Genomic DNA, 18343 nt, shown 5'->3' on the forward strand with positions numbered 1-18343 from the left:
GGACACACAAAGTTTCCATCTTCCCCAAAGGTAAGAATGTCATCAGACAGTGTCTGAGGTTATAAAATGTGTCTTGATTTATACATATATATATTTAATTTTATAATGAGGCTTTTTGCTACTGTAACATTCCCCCCTCTAAAGAGGTAACCTTAAAATCTTTTAGGGATTATATAAGAGCTCCCAAATACTTGACATTTTTGGCCTTTGGAACAGAGCATATTGCTAAGAGGCCCAAGGACGTTTTGACTTTTAGCCAAAAAACTGCCTACTTTGGGTGGGTAGGGGGGCATCTTTTTACCCTAACTGCTTAGCCAATTCCTACCTCCTAATCTTATCACACCATCCTCTGAAGGGGTTACAAAATCTGGACACAGACCACTCTGGCTTCTTCTATGCTGAACAGAGACATAGAGTGAGATAATTAGGGTACACCTTCAGTGGGTCTATCTAAAAGACTCCTAAATTGTGTAATTCTTACCTGTAGGAAGAAAGGAAAGTCCTTGACTGGTGAATAGGAGATGGGAGGAGAAGTAAAGGCAAGAGTAGTTAGCATTACAAGTTCTAGACAGGGAACCAGCAAAAAGTCACAACAGGGCAAATTTCAAATGTTCCTATGAGAGTCCATTGTAAAAAGCAAACAAGGGAAGAATTGCAAGAAGATTGAGCCACATAAACTAGCATTGTTTTTACGTTTTAACATTAGTTGGGGCTTTTATGAACTGTAACTGTCCTAAGGGCAAAAAGGACTGTGGAGAAGGTTTTGGGTGGAGCCACAGAGACTCCACCCAAGATTTGCAATCAGTGGATTGCAGACAGAGCAGGGCTCACAAAAGCCACAGAGAGAAGTGGGGGTGGGGGGCAGATAACGAAACACAAAAACCCTTACCAGCAGCCAGAAGGCAGAACAGGCTTTAGAACCAGGGCCAAGGTGTGGGCCACCCAGAGAAACCCCAGAGTTGCACAGGGCAACTGGGGATGGCGCCACACATGGTAGGAATTTGCAGAGGGAAGGGGCAGATAGAAGGAGTTTGCAGACAGAAGGAGCCAGAATTTAGCCAGAGAAACAAAGAGGAAAGGCAGGAACAGGAGTAAAAAGTTTTGCTGGTAAAACCTCCCAGTGTTTCCATGACTAGAAAAGCAAAAGTAGGAATTTTAAAGGAAAGCGGAAAAAGGATTCTGTCCACTGAGACGAATTTGATAAGCAGAGCAGAAGTTACAGAGAGAGGGCTAGCTGGGAGGGTGAAGAGGTCTTGACTGTGGAGAACCCTGGACCCCTCTCCATTTTGATTTATGAGGTTATTTAAAACAGTTAAAATATCAAAATTGGAAGTTCTGAATTCGAATTTGGGTCAGTGGTGGCAGTTATCCAGTGTAATGTGACTGGTCTGAAGGTCTAATAGAATTTTTTGTTTGTTTTGGTTTTGTTTTTAGATTAGCACAAAAAAAAAACTAAAGGTGTGTCCTTTGCAATGGACAATTTGAATCTCATGATGGGTTTTGGAGAATCAGACCCCACTCCCTGAGGCATCCCTCAGGGTTCGAACTGACCAGAAATGGGCCTAACATGTGTGGTGGGGGCTGTCCCTTTCCTCATAGATTTCAGGTGGTCCAGATCAAGGGCTCAATGGGAGGTTCCTGGAGCTTTGTTGAGCTTTGTCTCATCAGGTTTCCTCAAACACATGGAAAACAAGCAGATCCCCTGGAGATCTGATCTGTGGTGATCCCAGTCAGGCCGCAGTGCATTACTTTGTCTGGTGGCAGGTGTGAAGCAAAGGCAAATGCAGAGCGGCCTCTTGTCTGAAGGTGTGGCAAGGTCTCAGAAAAAGGGGAGAACAGAAAGTGGAAGGAAAAAGTGAAAGACTTCTGGTCCTCTCTCAGGAGCCAGACCTGGGTTTACAACAGAACAGAGAACAGTAGAAAAGGCAAGGAGGTCCCAGGAGGAGTCCTAGACTGCCAGCAGGGGCCCCAATATCTTCCAGTTTGGGGGCACAGAATACAGGCATAGGAGAGGAAGAAAGAGACCATATCAGACCTCAGACAGGACTATGTTTATTCAAACGGCACAGGAAGGACCCGCAGGCTTCCTGCATAATGGAAGCCCTTGTACTTTGAATCATGAGAGTTAGAGATCATATAGGGACTAGCATGAGGAAATTGGTGCAGCTTCAGGGTTCTACCTGTCGTGGCTCAACATCCCCGCCCGTTAATCAAGTAGGACAGGCTGTCTTGAGTAACAGCCTGTCTCCAACAGTTCCCCTGAGTTCTGGGAGTGGCCAGTCCTGGTGTGATTTGTCCATAAGTTTAAGAGCAGTCTCAGAGTCAGATAAGATCAGCAGCGGTTCTCAGAGGTAGCTAAGATCTATTGCAGCTTCAGAGGACTTCTGGTTCTCTATCAAGAGGGATTCTGTTTCTCTAGCCCAGTGTGAGTACCCTGGTGGAAGGGCTTAGGTTTTCACAAGATTACAGATAACTTTTTAATATTTTCAACTTGAAATTTTACATGTAGAGAGGAACCCTTCCTCATTCCTGCCCCGCATTTTGATTTGTCTACTGGCCCTTCATCCTTCAAGATTTAGTTGACTAATTCTATTTTGCTAACACACCAGAAAGCATCCATTCAGAGTGAAAGAGAGGTGGGTCTCTCCAAACCATCTTTATGTGTGAAACTTACAAAATTTAACATTTAATATATATATAGATAGATAGAGATATATTGTTTTTTAAACCTATGAATTTGGTTTCTGCATTTATTTTGAAAGTTCTGAATGAAGGCTCAGTTCACATTTCTTTTATTATTTTCCACACAACACACAAAAATACTTAACATATAATATTTTCACAAATTAATACAGGATACTTTGAGAATGCTATTAGTAGCAATAACATCCACTCCTGAGAATCTTCTCTATTTCATTCTTCTAAGAGAATTTCAATGGACCATAAATAGATTATTTTCTATGATAAAGGCAGCATGATTATATTTGTTTTCTCAATCATAATGAACATCTTGGCATTTCTTGTTAGCAAGCACATCCTGCTTTTCCATAAGATTATATTCATTTTATTATGTCCTTTATTTTAGTTCATTCAAAGTTTTCCCTGAAAATCAACGAAATAAAATTTTGCTATTGTCACTTGCTTTTACGAAAAGCAGTAGAATGAGGGCAGATCAACTTACAATTCTCATCAAGAACTAAGAGTCTAAGAGTGACTCTAGAGAAACCGACCAAGCTCCAGTGGATGAACTCAAACAGAGGAGCATTTGAGGACACAAAGTTGACACAATAGGCCTTAAAATATATGACAGAATGCATGAAATATGGTGAGAGGGCTATGGGGGTGTGGATAGAGGAGGGTGTCAAAATAAAATTCAGATGTATTGTATGGGGGCTGGAGAGATGGCTCAGTGGTTAAGGGCACTGACCGCTCTTGCAGTGGACCCGGGTTCAATTCCCAGCACCCACATGACAGCTACGAACCGTCCTTAACTCCAGTTCCAGGGGGATCCGAAACCCTCTTCTGACCTTCGTGGCATTGCATGACATGGGTGCACTCACATACATGCAGGCAATACACTTACACACATAAAATAAAAATAAAAACAAAAAGATGTATGATATGCACAGTCAATAAAATACATGTTGCAAGAAAAGAATTATGAGTAAACTCATTAATATGAGAAAGCCAAGAGAACTTAAAAAGTATTTGTAGAAATTTATATTAGAAGAATAATAGATTTTAGCATTATAAAAATATTAGATATGGTGGTACATACCTTTAACACCAGCACGAAATCCCAATAGGCAGGGGCAGGCAGATCTCTGTGAAATAGAGGCCAGCCTGGTCTGCATAGTGAGTTTTAGGTCAGCTGGGGCTACAGGGAAACCCTGTCTCAAAAAAAAAACCAAAAAACAAAAAACATAGAAATCAGATCATTACCTATGAATTAAAGCATTGTGAAACTGTGTCCTGCCAGCTGTTCTGGCAGAATATACAATAACATTGTAGTCACTTCTACTGAAACAATATTTTACTGATTTGTTCTTTCTAGTTTCTCTGTCTTTTGTACTTCTGTTGAAACATAAGAGCTTTCTGAATTTTGGCTGAATTAGCTGAAGAAGATTCACTGTATTTATTTTTAATTTATTTTTGTTTTATGTATATGAATGTTTTTCTTCATATACAGGCAGCATGTGAATGCCTGGTGCTCAAAGAGGCCCGAAGAGGGTGTTGGATCCCCTGAAACTGGAGTTACAGTCAGTTGCAAACCACCATTTGGGTACTGGGAATCAAAACAGGTTCTCTGTAAGAGCAGTAAATGATGTGAAATCTCTGAGGAATCTTTCAATATCTCAAAAATTCACATAAAATATGATTTTTATGACATCTGTTCTAAACAGCAGGGGAATATTAAGAACTAAATAGTGGTCCTTGCTCTATGGGACCTTTAATCAGTAAACAGAACTTGCAGTCTGAATATCTGGGCCCTGGTCCTGAGCTATGCTATCTCTTTCATAAGAAGAGACACATGTGCCCTGGTAAGGATACTTTCAGACTCTTCCCATGTGCAGTGGGAAAATATTTAGTCTTAAATGTCTTCTGGTAACATGGGTGAGGAGTTTGGGGTCATTGACACCTCTTAGCTGCTCATCAAATGCATCTAATGGTTCATTGTCTGATGCTGAGGAGGCCATGCATAAAGAATATGCAGCAGAAAGATGCTCCAAGCTTATATATTTTTGAGACCTCCTTTATAGTTTACTCTTGAAGTTCTAAATACTTTCTTTGGAATTAAAAAGAGATCTAAAAGATTTGTATATGTATATCAATCAGCTTATTAAACTAAAAATCCCCAAACTCATGGGCTCTTGTAAAATGTGAAAAATAAAAAGTCAGAAATTGAATATACCTCAACACTAATCAGATTCCACTGAGGGGTCTGTGCCTCACACTTCAATATGGATGCAATTAAGTGAGGACTGTTCAGATGTGCAGCCAGGAGTGTGATGGTCTTGAAAAGCACTTTGTGAGGACTAACAAGTTAGCTAAATGAGAGAAAACTCGGGAAAAGAACTCATGACACGCTCAATGGCAATATAGGTATTTGCATTTTCTACCTGTTTTATCATATACTAAACACTGCAATAAATTATTTAGTCCCCCAGTCTGTACCCATTACATTTTATAGACCACAATTAGATCACAGACATTCAAAACGAAGGCTTTCTGCCAATTCATTCCAGTATGAAGTGAGATTTACTGTTTCTAAGTATCATTTCTGTGGCTAATCCAGGTTTAAATTATTGCTGTTACAAATTTCTAGTCTATCTTGAATACAAGAAAATTATCGTCATTATTATTATTATTATTATTATTACTATAAATATAGCTGTCCTTAGCCTTTCTGGTGTTAAAAATGATGCTATGGGTGAAAGACAAAGGCATCTATGGGCAAGGGTATCTATGTGGAAAAAAATGTGTGAAAAATCAGAGAATAATTGAAGAATGAGAATGTCAAACCAACCAGATTTTAAATTGTCTATAAATCACAAACTAGCAATTGCTAAATATTCAAAAAGGAGAAAATGTATTTAGGTACATACACAAAGACGACCCACATTCATTAACAGCGAACCAAGGAAACTAGGTTACAGAAACAGTTCGTGAAAACACCGCAGCCCGAGTCATGTTTGAACAGTGTGCTTGAAGGAATCATTTACCCAAAGCTTATATTCAAAGAACGCAGAGTGAGACCTGAAATCCAGGTTCTGCTGTTGTAACACTATGTGGTACTTCACAAATCCATTGCTATGTTGTCAGATGTTCCTCCCAGATGAACAGGTTAGGGGTGTAATGATTCATAGGAAGCATAATAAGAACCATGCACATGACCTAAAACAGCCCCAGATGCCTGTTGAAACCAAGGGCACAGTTGCATTTGGCTTTTGTATTATATTTTGTGCTGCTCACTCATCTTTGCCTTTTATTCATTCTCAGATAATTAAAAATGTGAAGTTATCAGTGATTCTTTAATGTATGTTCTGACTGTTAGTCCTTTGTGGTAGCTAGAACAGAAATCCTAGATTATATAGTGCATATATGTCACATGCTCTGAAAAACGAAGAGGCAAAATAGAAGGAGAGGTGGAGAGAGGGAGAGAGAGAGAGAGAGGAGAGAGAGATCTCACTCAGAGTGTTGAAGTTTGGGAAGCTGCAGGGTCCAATGTCAAAGGCCAAGCTGATTTGGCATCAAACCAATGCCAGTTTCTTGTTCATAGCCAGTGCCACCTTGTCACCTTGCTGTGTTCTTACATGGAACAAGGTAGAAGGAAGCCCTCTGAGGTCCTTTTCATAGAGCATTAATTCCATTCAAAACTCTACCATGAACACACTGGGGATTAGATTTCAAGGAAGCCCTCTGAGGTCTTTTTCATAGAGCATTAATTCCATTCAAACTCTACCATGAACACACTGGGGATTAGAGTTCACCACCAGCACTTCTGAGAGAACAAACCTTCTTTCTGTAGCACTTCAGTGAAGTTTTCATTGTGATATAGATTACCCTTTTACATGTGACTTCATGACAGTCTTTACTAGCTGAGACATGCATGTTTTTGAAGTTAAGGGCAATTTTCCACATCCCACAGGCATTCTGCTCTTGAGCTCATCGCTAGGACCATACGAAGCTCCCAAAAGATGTTGGACTTGCCTGGGCTTCAGTTCTGGGTCCAAAGCACATTAGTTGTAAGAATCGGACAAATGGTCTTCAACTTTCTGTATCTAATCTTCATAAATAAAATGAAAACCACTACATCTCTCTCCAGTCACTGTAAGATATAGAACTAATGTAATCCACAATAACATTTCAGTGGATGTAGCTCTTTCTTCCACCTTTCTTTCCCTCAGAGGTTGTAAACACCTGGAAGGCAGAGCTCGGTGTGTCACTGTCAGGGCACGAGCACAAGGTAAGCTCCACCTGTGTTCTGTAACCAAGCAAGAAGACAAATGACTCTTTCAAGGAGTTTGGAAAGTGTATAAAGCATTTGCCACATCTCAAAGAATAAGTCCTCATGACCATTGGTTTTCATCTCTTTGAATGTAAAAGAATAAAAACATCAAAACATAATATTACATTTAAATACATGTATTCAGAAAATGTGTTGAACCACTCCTTTTTCTATATGAAAATACTGAAGGGAGTAATTTTACTTATTTAAGCACTTCAAGGAGACCTATCTGGCTTCCTGATTGTCCTACAGCCCAGAGGAGCTTGCTGTTTCCAGAGTAACATGCAAGCTCATCTTTAATGGAAAATAAATCTTTGAATCCTAACTTGCCATTTCTACTCTCAAACGGCAAACCCTGGTATCCACTTGCAGTGGTCACAAGTGGCTGAGGTCTCATAGCTTGTGAAAAGACACTGTCATTTTTTTTTTTGCATTTCCTCCTAAATATTACAAAGACGTTCTTATTTTACTAGGCTTATTTTTCTATGGATATGTTTTCCTCTCCCTTACTAGTTGGATAAAATAAAACATGCACATAAAACATGGATGAAACAATCATCTGTTTTCATGAAAACTGCCAGAAATGGCATCAATGACACATCTTACATTTGTTATGTCTGATTTTCCCTCATAGGGGCCCATGGTTCTATTTTTACCGAAGAAGAATTAAGACCACGCCCAGTCTCTGAAGTATATGTATTTTCATTTCAGTGTCTTAATGAAAGAAAAGAGTACAGCAGTGACCAATAAAGGCAGCAGAATACTTCTTGTGGGTACCTTCACATGGTTCCACTGTGGATTTTTGTTGGTTCCTCGGAACAAACTCAACCTTTGCCACAGAATAGGAACTGCATCCCTCAGCACTAGGACACAAATTGGCACTCAACATACAGCTGCTTGTGTTCTTCTATGACTGGGAGATCCAGTTCCTTCACCAAGCATGGTCATTAGCAGAGGAGACACTGGTAAGAAACTATCAAGTGGGAAAGACTGTAGCATCATAACTTGATGTGGCTGGGCATGATGGTAACCTGAAGTCATTTAAGAGGGAAACTATTTTCAACTCTAATGCATCTCCCATTTCAGTGTGCAGACAGCATTCTTGAACTATCGCTGGAAATACAATCATGTAATGTTATGATATATTATATCTGTGTGTAAGTAAGAGCTGATAAAATCAGTAGTATATTGAAATACAGAAGGTCCCTAGTTGAAGTCGGTCTGATTTGCAAGTTTTCAACTGTACTATGGTGCTACACAAACATCACTGAAGAACAGTGGTTGTATAAATTAAGTATAATGGCAATATCTGGAGCTGGGGAGATGGCTCAGTGGTTAAGAGAACTGACTGTTTTTGCAGAAGACCTGGCTTCAATTCCCAGTGCCCACATGGTGGCTAACAGCTATCTGTAACTCCAGTTCCAGAGGATTTGATGCCCTATTCTGACTTCCATGGGCATTGCACAACATGGGTGCACCTATCTACATGCAAGCAATACATTTATACACACAAAATAAAAATAATAAAATATATTAAACTGCAATGGCAACATTGGTTATTATCTCCCAGCACTTTCTTATTTTACTATTATTTAATAGATATTTCTTCCATATATGATAAACTTACCATAAATAGAAGTTATTTTTAGGTTGAGAATGTGTTTGCTATACCTAATACCAGACACATAGGTTATCTTATGCTACCTTAACCCTGCTCATTAATCTATATTTAATGAGCTTCCAGCCAGGAGAAAGATACAGTACAAGGCCTATGTTAGAATAAAGCATTGAGCATCCATAATGTATTCCTTACCTGTATCAAAAACTGCTAGTAATACACTAAAAAAAATGATAGTAGTAGTAAACCCTGTCTCAAAAAGCCAAAAAAAAAAAATGATAGTAGATCAGCAAAGTAAAGTTGTTCTTCCACAGATCCTGAGCTTGACCGGCAGCAGAATTTTAGTGCTGCTCACCAACATTCCAAGAGTATCGCAATTAAAAGTATGACTTTATGAATTTTGTCTTTTTTTTCCCCTGAATTTCTATGGTTTTTACGGCAACATGAAATTGAGAACTCCTAATTCTAACCATTGTAAGTTGGTAAATATCTATACATACAAAGAGTTCAATAGAAACTTTCAGTACCACTGTCGGAAATTATTAATAGTTATATTACATACGTAGTTACATATGTACCTAGTTATCATATTACTAACCGTTAGAGAATTACTGTGCAGGATAAAGATGGACGTGATGAAAAATATAACTAACCGAGTCTGTCATGAGTGACCTTGAATCCGTATGTATTTGAGAGAATTTCAAGTTAAAATCTCTGCATCTGTAACACTGAAGGAATGGGCTGTACATTTTAGTTTTAGTATGCATAAAACTGGTAAATGAAAGATCAATAGAAGTTGGCATTGGATTTTGGATAAGGAAAGTCTGGATGTTACATGGGATCCAACACTACTAAATTCTTCAATTCACAATTAAAATTGAACTTCTCAATACTGAGTTTTAAAAATTCTGTGCTTCAGATTATAGAGTTTGACTCAATAGCCTTAACATATATGACAGAATGCATGAAATTTTGTGGGGGGAAGGTGGTTACATGGATTTTGGATGGGGGAGAGAGTCTAAATGTGAATTAAGATTCATTGTGTGAAATGCACAAAAATTCAACAAAAATTTACATTAAGAAAAACTAAGCCTCAAAATTAAGTATTAATGTAGAGGCATGCATGTGTGTGCACACATGTGTTTGAAAAACAGTATTTTTCTTTTGATACAAATATTACAACCTTTTTTATATTCGTTATTGTGGTACATGTACATGACTTTATTTCTTTCTCCCTCACTCTAATTTTTAGTTCAATTATATCATTTTATAAATAAAAAGAAATTATGGAGTCAGAGTCCCTAGTCCTGCTTCATTCCAATTTCTTGGATGATTTCCCTCTCTCACACTCTTTCTCCCTCCATAACCCCCTCAAATATTATAACTATGGAAGAGTAAAATCAATGGTCTTTAAAAAAAGTAGTTTATATATCTCCATCTTGGTGACATGAAGGAAGCAGTGCAGTGTGTGCAGGAGCTGCCTTCACCCTCCTTGCTCTTCATCTTTGTGCGGCCTGGCATCCAGTCCACACTGGAGCATAACACCATTGCTCGTGAGCATGTGGGGTGACTGCTGTACCAGCTGCTCTGTGTTGGGCACCTCTCTACTAAGCAGCACTACCAAACACGGTAATTGTCAGAGGACATGAAAATTGACATTCCCCACGTTTGGCTTTACCTTGCAGAACTAACACCCATTCTGCAGGAAGATGGGTGCCCATGGGAGAGCTCTTCAGGGAGATTAGGAAGCCTCTGAGCCCTGTGGGTAAAGCTGCTTCTCTGTTGCTGGAGATCCTAGGTCACCTGTGAAAAAACATGAGTCCCCCAAAGGTTGGAATGCTGTGGTGAGAAGCTGGACTGAGCTGGAAGGAATGTCTACCTGAAGGTAGACACTGGATCATTTGTTGCTGAGCAGAAGGTGGCGTATACCTTGGAAGAGGGCTCTGAGGCTCCTGGCCAGAGGACCCTTGCCTTTGAGGATCTGCACAGGCATCTGGAAAAGCTGCTGAAGGAGGACAGCAGTGACCAGCGGTGTTCGACTGCATAGAGGCCAATTTGAATGAGCAACAGATAGCATCCAATACATTAGTTCGAGCCCTCATGACAACTGTCTGTTATTCTGCACTTGTCTTTGAGACTCCTCTCGGAGTGGATGTTGCAGTGCTGAAAGCCCGAGAGAGGCTGCTACAGAAATACCTGTGTGAAGAGCAGGAGGAGCTACGAGCCCTCTATGCCGTCCAGGCCCTTGTAATGACCTTAGTACAGCCTGCCATCCTACTTCGGATGTTCTTTGATGCGCTGTACGATGAGGACGTGGTGAAAGAAGACGCTTTCTACAGCTGGGAGAGCAGCAAGGACCCTGCTGAGCAGCAGAGCAAAGGTGTGGCCCTTAAGTCTGTTACAGCCTTCTTCAATAAAGTGGCTGATGAGGCGGAATGGTTTGGGGCTGCCTGGGGCCCCTCTCCAGGATGCTGCCAGGTGTCCCTCTCCTCCCCATGGGGCACAGAGATATATATAAAGCCTTGAACTTCGGCGTGTCTTGGGAAAGGGGAGGGGGAGCACTACCGCCTTCCCCTATAAGGTCCTTTTTTTATTTTCTGAAATCACTCTTAGGACTACCGTCCTCACTGCTGGGGGCATATGCCCAGCCCCTGCACCACCCCTGCTGCTGCCTGGGCAGGGTAAAGAGGGTGGGGCAGGTGCCTGTAATTATTAAGCATGAATTCAATTTTAAAAGAGTAGTTTATATATATATATATATATATATAATCACATTACATATATATAAAACGATATATCACGATAACATATATATATATTCAAAAAAAGTAGCGAAGATGTTTTTAAAAAAGTTTTCAGTAGCAGAGGGAACTATATAAAAATGGTAAAGAGGCTCTTTTCTCTGAACACTGAGTAAAAATAAATGCATATGGCCATCACTATGTGAACAGAGCACCATTCTGTGGATAGAAAATATTCACAACCCAAGGAGATGATTGGCAGAGATGCATCTATGTACAGAGCAGAGTGAGAGACTCTATACAGATATGTTAGACCTCAGAAACTATTGTTTTGGGAAAAAAGGCACTTTTGCAATAAAGCCATTCAGAAACCATTTCCCATTGGATGTTGATATCTATCAGCAGGAAAAGGAATGTGAGCTAGGAATCTGAAGAAGGTTGGACTTGTGACTAGAGATGGCGACGAGCCACTCCACTCCATGCATAAGGACAGAAAATGGAAGAGAATTTTTGAAAGCATTTGGCAAAAGTGAAGTGTTTACAAAGGGAAGGTGTAGAAGAGATGGGTGAGACTTTCTTGTCTGTGTTGGACACACTGACTCTTCTGTATTTAGTACTTACAGATGCTTGTATTTTATTTTTATTTGCAGTGTAGTTTAACTCATATTCTAAATTATCTAAAATGTCAAGAAAAAAGTCATAAGCAAATTGGGACCTGTCTTATAAGCCATGAGTTTTAATTAAATGGCATTAAGCAAAAGGTGAATAGATATTTACTTGAGAAAGTATCCTCCAGAAGTGCTTGAGAGAGCTAAAAGGGAAAGAATAAAGTACAGACAGCCATTAGACTGTTGTGGGAGTCTCTTATAAAGTATAATGAGAAGAGATACTTGCACCACAACACTGGATGTATAATTTTGTTGAAAAAAAAAGCAAGCATATACTTGATAAGTGACTGAGCACAAACAGAAAAAAAAAAGATGGGGAAAACATGCAGTTTGGCCACATTTTAAAGTCTCAGACCAAGAGGTCACAGTTATTACAGAGATTATTTCATTTTTAAAGAAGCCACTGGAGAGATGGCTCAGAGGCTAAAAGCACTGGCTGCTCTTGAAGAAGACCCAGGTCCAGTTCCAATGCCCACATGGTAGCTAACAACCATCTGTAACTCCATTTCCATGGGATCAAACACTGTCTTCTGCCCCCCCATGGGTATTGTGCAACATGGCTACACTTACATAGATGAAGGCCAAACATATGTACACATAAAATAAAAATAATAAATAAATAATTTTAATTAATAATAGATTATTAAGATGATGCATATCATAAAATTTACACTTTAAAGTATATAGTTCAGTAGGTTTTACTTAACTCAGTCCTCATAATCCTATGAAGTGAGTGTAAATACTATCTATGATGTAAACCCTGCAGGTGATGATTCTGAAACCCAGAGGTATTAAGTGACTGGCTTGAATGAGATTATAAAATACCAAAACAGGATGCATACATCAACGTAGATCCTCAGCGAACCTGAATTACTCTCCTCTCTTAGTAAATGACTACCAGAAAATTTGGAGATTGTTATAAAGCGGCAATCATTGCTTTACTCAATATTGTCTTAACAGATTTTCAATTCCAAGCATACATGAATTGTTGGGCTTGCAGATCTGCTTACCTGTTGCTTCTGCCCTAACAGATGCTCAGAAATGCTGAGCAGCCACCTTAAACGTAAGTAGATAAGGGTGTGAGAACGTTTGGATGTAGTTATCACTGCTGTGCTGTAGCTTAGAGTAGGAGCAGGAGATGGTTTGGAACAAGGTTTCCTCTGTGTGTGTGTGTGTGTGTGTGTGTGTGTGTGTGTGTGTGTATTCTGGGGTTTTTTGTTGTTGTTGTTTTCTGCTTATTTTTTATTTTTTGTTTGTTTGTTTAAGGCAGGGTCTCCTTGTAGCCCCAGCTGGCCTGGAACTCTCTAGGTAGAGCAGGCTGCCCTTGATCTCAAAGAAGCACTCACCTCCGCCTCCTGAGTGCTAGGATTGAAGGCATGCCCCACCACACCTGGCCTATAATTTTGTATATTAATGCAACATCTTCTTAAGCATTGTGAAAGAAACAAATCTGTTCCTGGAGCTTCTTTGCTCAGTAGAGAGACAGAGCATATGACCACAGTCAAAATAACATGTGCTTTCCATAGGAAAGTCACCTCTGATAGGGCTAGTCCAAGAGAGCTAGAATAAGCTTTCTAAGACAAGAATTCATAAAGAGGGACATAGAGAATACTGATACAAATAAATTTAATGTACTCATACTTGTTAATTAAGCATGTAAATCATTGCAGTCATAAGGAACTCTCAGGAAGCAGGGAGATGAACAACGTACCATTTCTACTCAAGAAATGCTCACTGTCAGAAGAGAGAAATCACACAGACTCAACCGGACTGATGAGCCTGCTGTATCTGAGTCAAAACCCAGAGGAGGAAGCAGAAGACCTTTTCTGGGAATATGGCCATCTGGATGGGTCTCACCTAAAGCCATCTAAAATATTGTGACAACATAGAGCCCTCAAAAGTCAAGATCATTAGTTGAACAAAAACAGGAAGATGAACTCAGGCAAAGCAGAAGACAAAGCCAGGAATGGGCTGAATTATGGGCTAGAGGGAATATGAAGAGCAACGAGAAAACTCTGAGAGATGCTTATTAGTGGTGCAGAAGGTCAAGGGTGCATTTGTGAATTGACAGACCGTGGTCATGGACCATGTACTTGGCTACAATTCAATTTCAGAACTGACAGTGTGTGGGAGATAACAGCATTCTCTGAAGGGACTGGTCAATTTTGTGGTTAAAGACACAGGAGAGTCCCAGCAGGGGAGTTGATGCATATATTGCTCCTTGAGAACTAAGTGGTATATTAGTTACTTTTCTCTTGCTGTGATGAAACACCGTGGCCAAAAGCAGTTAATAGAAGAGTTTATTTGGAGTTATGGCTCCAGAAGGAGAGTCCCTAATGGCAGGGAAGGCAAGACAGTGGGCAGCTGATGAAGCACATCTCATCCACACACAGAAATCAGAGAAATCAAGCAGGAAGGGGGCAGCAAGTCTACAAACCCTCCAGGCCTGCTCCCAGCGACACATATCCTGTAGGAAAGCTATAATTCCTAAAGGTTCCATATCCTCCCCAACTAGCTCCATCAACTGGGTACCATATATTCAAATACATGAGACTATGGGAGACTTTTCTCATTCAAACTACCACAGTTTAGTTTATTTCAGATGGATGATGGAAGCCAGGTAGGTATGTAATATAGAGAATACAGTGTAATCAGTCTTGGGGGTATATGAGTACAGGATGGCATGGGGGTTTCAAGGAATATGAGTGTACTGGCATTTTAGCACATTTCATGTGTGGGAAGAAAGAGTGGGAGATGATGCTATGGCAATTTCAGAGAGCTCTAATTATATATGAAGGAGGAAAGAGAAGTTTGCTGCAGAAATAATATGTTCTTTTTCTTTAATTTTTCAAGTTATAACTATTTTCTCTAACTCTAAATAAGAATATTCATTTGACAAAATTATATGAACTTTATTTTTTTAAAAAAAACAAGATCCACCAGTACTAGGATGATTAATTTTCTTTGTTATTTTGTTCTACTCTAGCTGCTAAGAAAATATGTTAGGTCAGGTTGCTTATAATTAACAAATTTAATTTTTTTGTAGTCCTGGAGTCTAGGACGTCCATGATCAAAACTTAGACATATTGCCTGTGTGGTGGGGGCTCAGCTTTTCATAGACGTTTCCTTCTAACTATGTCCTCACATGGTAAAAGGGGAAATGAGAACCCTTGTACCTTCTTTAATAAGCGTACCAATCTCATTCAGAGTTCCTCCATCCATATGTCCTTAATCACCTCTGAAAAGCTTGACCTCTTAGTTCTATAATATTGAAGATGACGGTTTCAACAATGAATTTTCAGGAATGCAGACATTCAGGTCCTAACATTTGTCAACTTGCCTGGGTCACAGAGTGCTCAGATACTTGGCTGTACATTATTCTGGGTACTTCTGTGAGGATGTTTTGGAGTGAGACTAACACTTAAATTGGTAGACTTAGTAAAGTGGGTTGCCCTCCTTTGTGTGGGTGGGCTTCATCCACTCAGTTTAAAACACAAGAACATAAAAGTTTCATCTTCTGTTGAGTAAAAGATACATCTCCTGGTCTGCTGGCTTTGAGTTAGGAACTATACCATCAGCTTTCCAGCTCTTACCACACCTCTGAACTTGGGGTCTCCATTTTGCCAACTCACCCTGAAGATCTTAGGCTTTGTCGGACTCCATAAACACATGAGCCAAGTCCTAGGAAACCTATCTCTGTCTGTCTCCCTCTCTACCTCTGTCAGTTCATTGACCTTTATATCCATGTCAACATCTGCTACTCTAGCTACAGCTATTCTACAAAGTCTGCTTTCCTAGATATTTTTAATATAAATTCTAAGTACCTTCTTACTAACCGCTCACTTGGGCGTTTATCATCTGGGTTAACATCATTCATACTGTTATTTGGTTTTGTTTGGTTATTTTAAGACAGAGTCTCCTGTAACCCCAGTTGGCCTAGAACTCACTACATAGACCAGGCTGGCCTTAATCTCACAGTGATCCCTCTGATTCTTCTGAGTGCTGGTTGCATAGTCATACTTTTTTAGAAGCATTTCATTACAGCTTTAGCATACTCAATAACAGTTTCCAGAGCAAAGATATATCTCTTTCAAAAGTGACTATAAAATTTTTAGATTCACTCTTGAATTAATACAGATATACAATATTGAACTCAGTACAAACCCTCTAAGACATAAAATTGAATGAGTTTTTAACCTTTAAAAAAGATCTCCATTTCATTTTAAAATATACTTTTTCTTATAGAAAGACTCATTGTTTTTGCTAATAACACTGAGATGTTGGCACTGGTGTCTCTGATATGTATGTATCTGATTATTACTAGACATAGCTGGTTGCACTAGGATCCTTGGCACATGTGTTACATAGTCATATTTTTAAATAACCCAAAATTTTACAAATAAAACCTGGGAGTTTTCTGGAGAAGAAGATATAACAGAAAATTTTAAAATGCCCTAATAGCATTCTTATGGGGAGTAATCATTTTAAAAGTCCACATTTGTCTGTCTCTCTCTCTCTCTCTCTCTCCCTCCCTCCCTCCCCCACTCCCCTCTCTCCAGTCTGAATCTTTGTTCCATTTCCTACCACTTATATAATCAGAGGCAAATGACTTTGCTTCAGAAGTGTCGATTTACTCTTCCATAAACTAGGAACAATAAGATTAAAGTAAGATGAGCTATACAAAATGCATGTCACATAAAAGCTACCAAGAATGTCAGAGTTCCCCAACTGCTAATAAGAACAGGAGTGTATGAGCTTCCCCCATCTCTCCTCTCATTCAATCTTCTCATATTCCCTCCCTACAAAGAAAATTTCATACTAACTGGCATAAAGTCCCTGTTGCAAACCCTTGGCTTTCTTTTTTGTTCTGAACACACATGAGATTCAGTTGTCCCTTGCTTTATAGTCATTGGAAAAACTTTAAATACACTCTCATTACCAAGGCCGAAGTATTATATATACCATATGCTTACTTGTCAACCATGAAATAGCTGGCTGCACTCTGAAATTTATTTTATTAGTTTATTTTATTTTTATGTGTACTAAGTGATTTGGATGGTGAAATAACAAAGTAGAAATATAAGGGATCAAGCAAATGTGTTCCTTTAGAGCTGGACTATGATCTCTCTCTCTCTCTCTCTCTCTCTCTCTCTCTCTCTCACACACACACACACACACACACACACACACACACACATTTCATAAACATTAACAGCCACCCACAAATATGCTTTATGAGCTTTCATGAAAAGCCTTCCTCGGGGCTTTTGCAAAGTCACCTGGTTAATCTTTAAATTAATCTCTGTATAAACAAAACTGGAGTAAACCCTTTAGTGGCTGACCTCAAAACCCAGGCAGTATATAAGCCTCTGGCAGTATATTGTGGGCTGGATGTACATTAATCTTACTTTTATTTTCTGTTCCCATGTATACACTGTATGCTTTACAACACACTCACTGAATCCTGGTGTGGAATTATACAACGCTAAGGAAAGATGGAATTCGCCTAAAATGAAACTCTGAAATATTAATTTTAGAGAATTCCTTTTGTGAGTTGGATATGTCTCTCCCATAGGTGATATGATCTGTCCCTACTGTTTTTGAGTGGAATCAAACAGCCATTGTAGATGTAATGACTAGGATGGAGTGGAGTGGGTCTTCAATGTCTCCAGTGTCTCTGAGTATAACCTTATTTGCAGTCATTGCAGATGTGGTGATTATGATGGCGTGCAGAGGGTCCTCGATCCAACAAAACTCATTCCCTATAGGAAGGCTCAAATATCAGCTGAAGAGGTACAACCAGATTATTAAGAAGGATGAGTAGTTCATCACAGGACTGATTGCGGGTTGCTCTGAAGTGAGGACCCTCTTTGATATGTCTCTTTCATGCATATTTGCCTTCCCTTCCTCTTTCACCCTTAGCTCTAGCAGCATGAGGCCCTGGCAGGTGCCATTTTCACGTACTTCTTAGCCTCTGGCTTATATTTTAATGGGATACATTGCATCACGGCAACCGAGCAGAAGGCAGCTGGTCACATTGCATCTGTAGTCAGGAAGCTGAGAGAGATGAATACTTGGCTCAGTTTTTGGTTTTTTCACTCAGGGACCCCAGCTTATGGGTTGAGCCACCTGTGATTAGAGTGGATCTCTCATCTCAGTTAGCTTCATCTACATAATCCCTCCCAGACATGCCCAGGGTCTTGTCTCGTCATTGATTCTCAATCCTGGCAATCAGTATTAACCACCACGTGTGGCAAGAGAATTTGCTTGGCAAGGACTTTCCACAGTTTCAGTACTTCTGCCATTT

The 18343-nt window shown here is 39.6% G+C and overlaps 1 pseudogene; it reads left to right on the forward strand.

Moving 5' to 3' along the window:
* Positions 1–2148: 2148 nt before the first annotated feature.
* On the forward strand, positions 2149–11153 carry LOC103747666 (annotated as a pseudogene).
* Positions 11154–18343: the final 7190 nt, after the last annotated feature.

Source organism: Nannospalax galili, unplaced genomic scaffold, assembly GCF_000622305.1.
Source record: "Nannospalax galili isolate Female #2095 unplaced genomic scaffold, S.galili_v1.0 scaffold100, whole genome shotgun sequence".
Taxonomy (NCBI): domain Eukaryota; kingdom Metazoa; phylum Chordata; class Mammalia; order Rodentia; family Spalacidae; genus Nannospalax; species Nannospalax galili.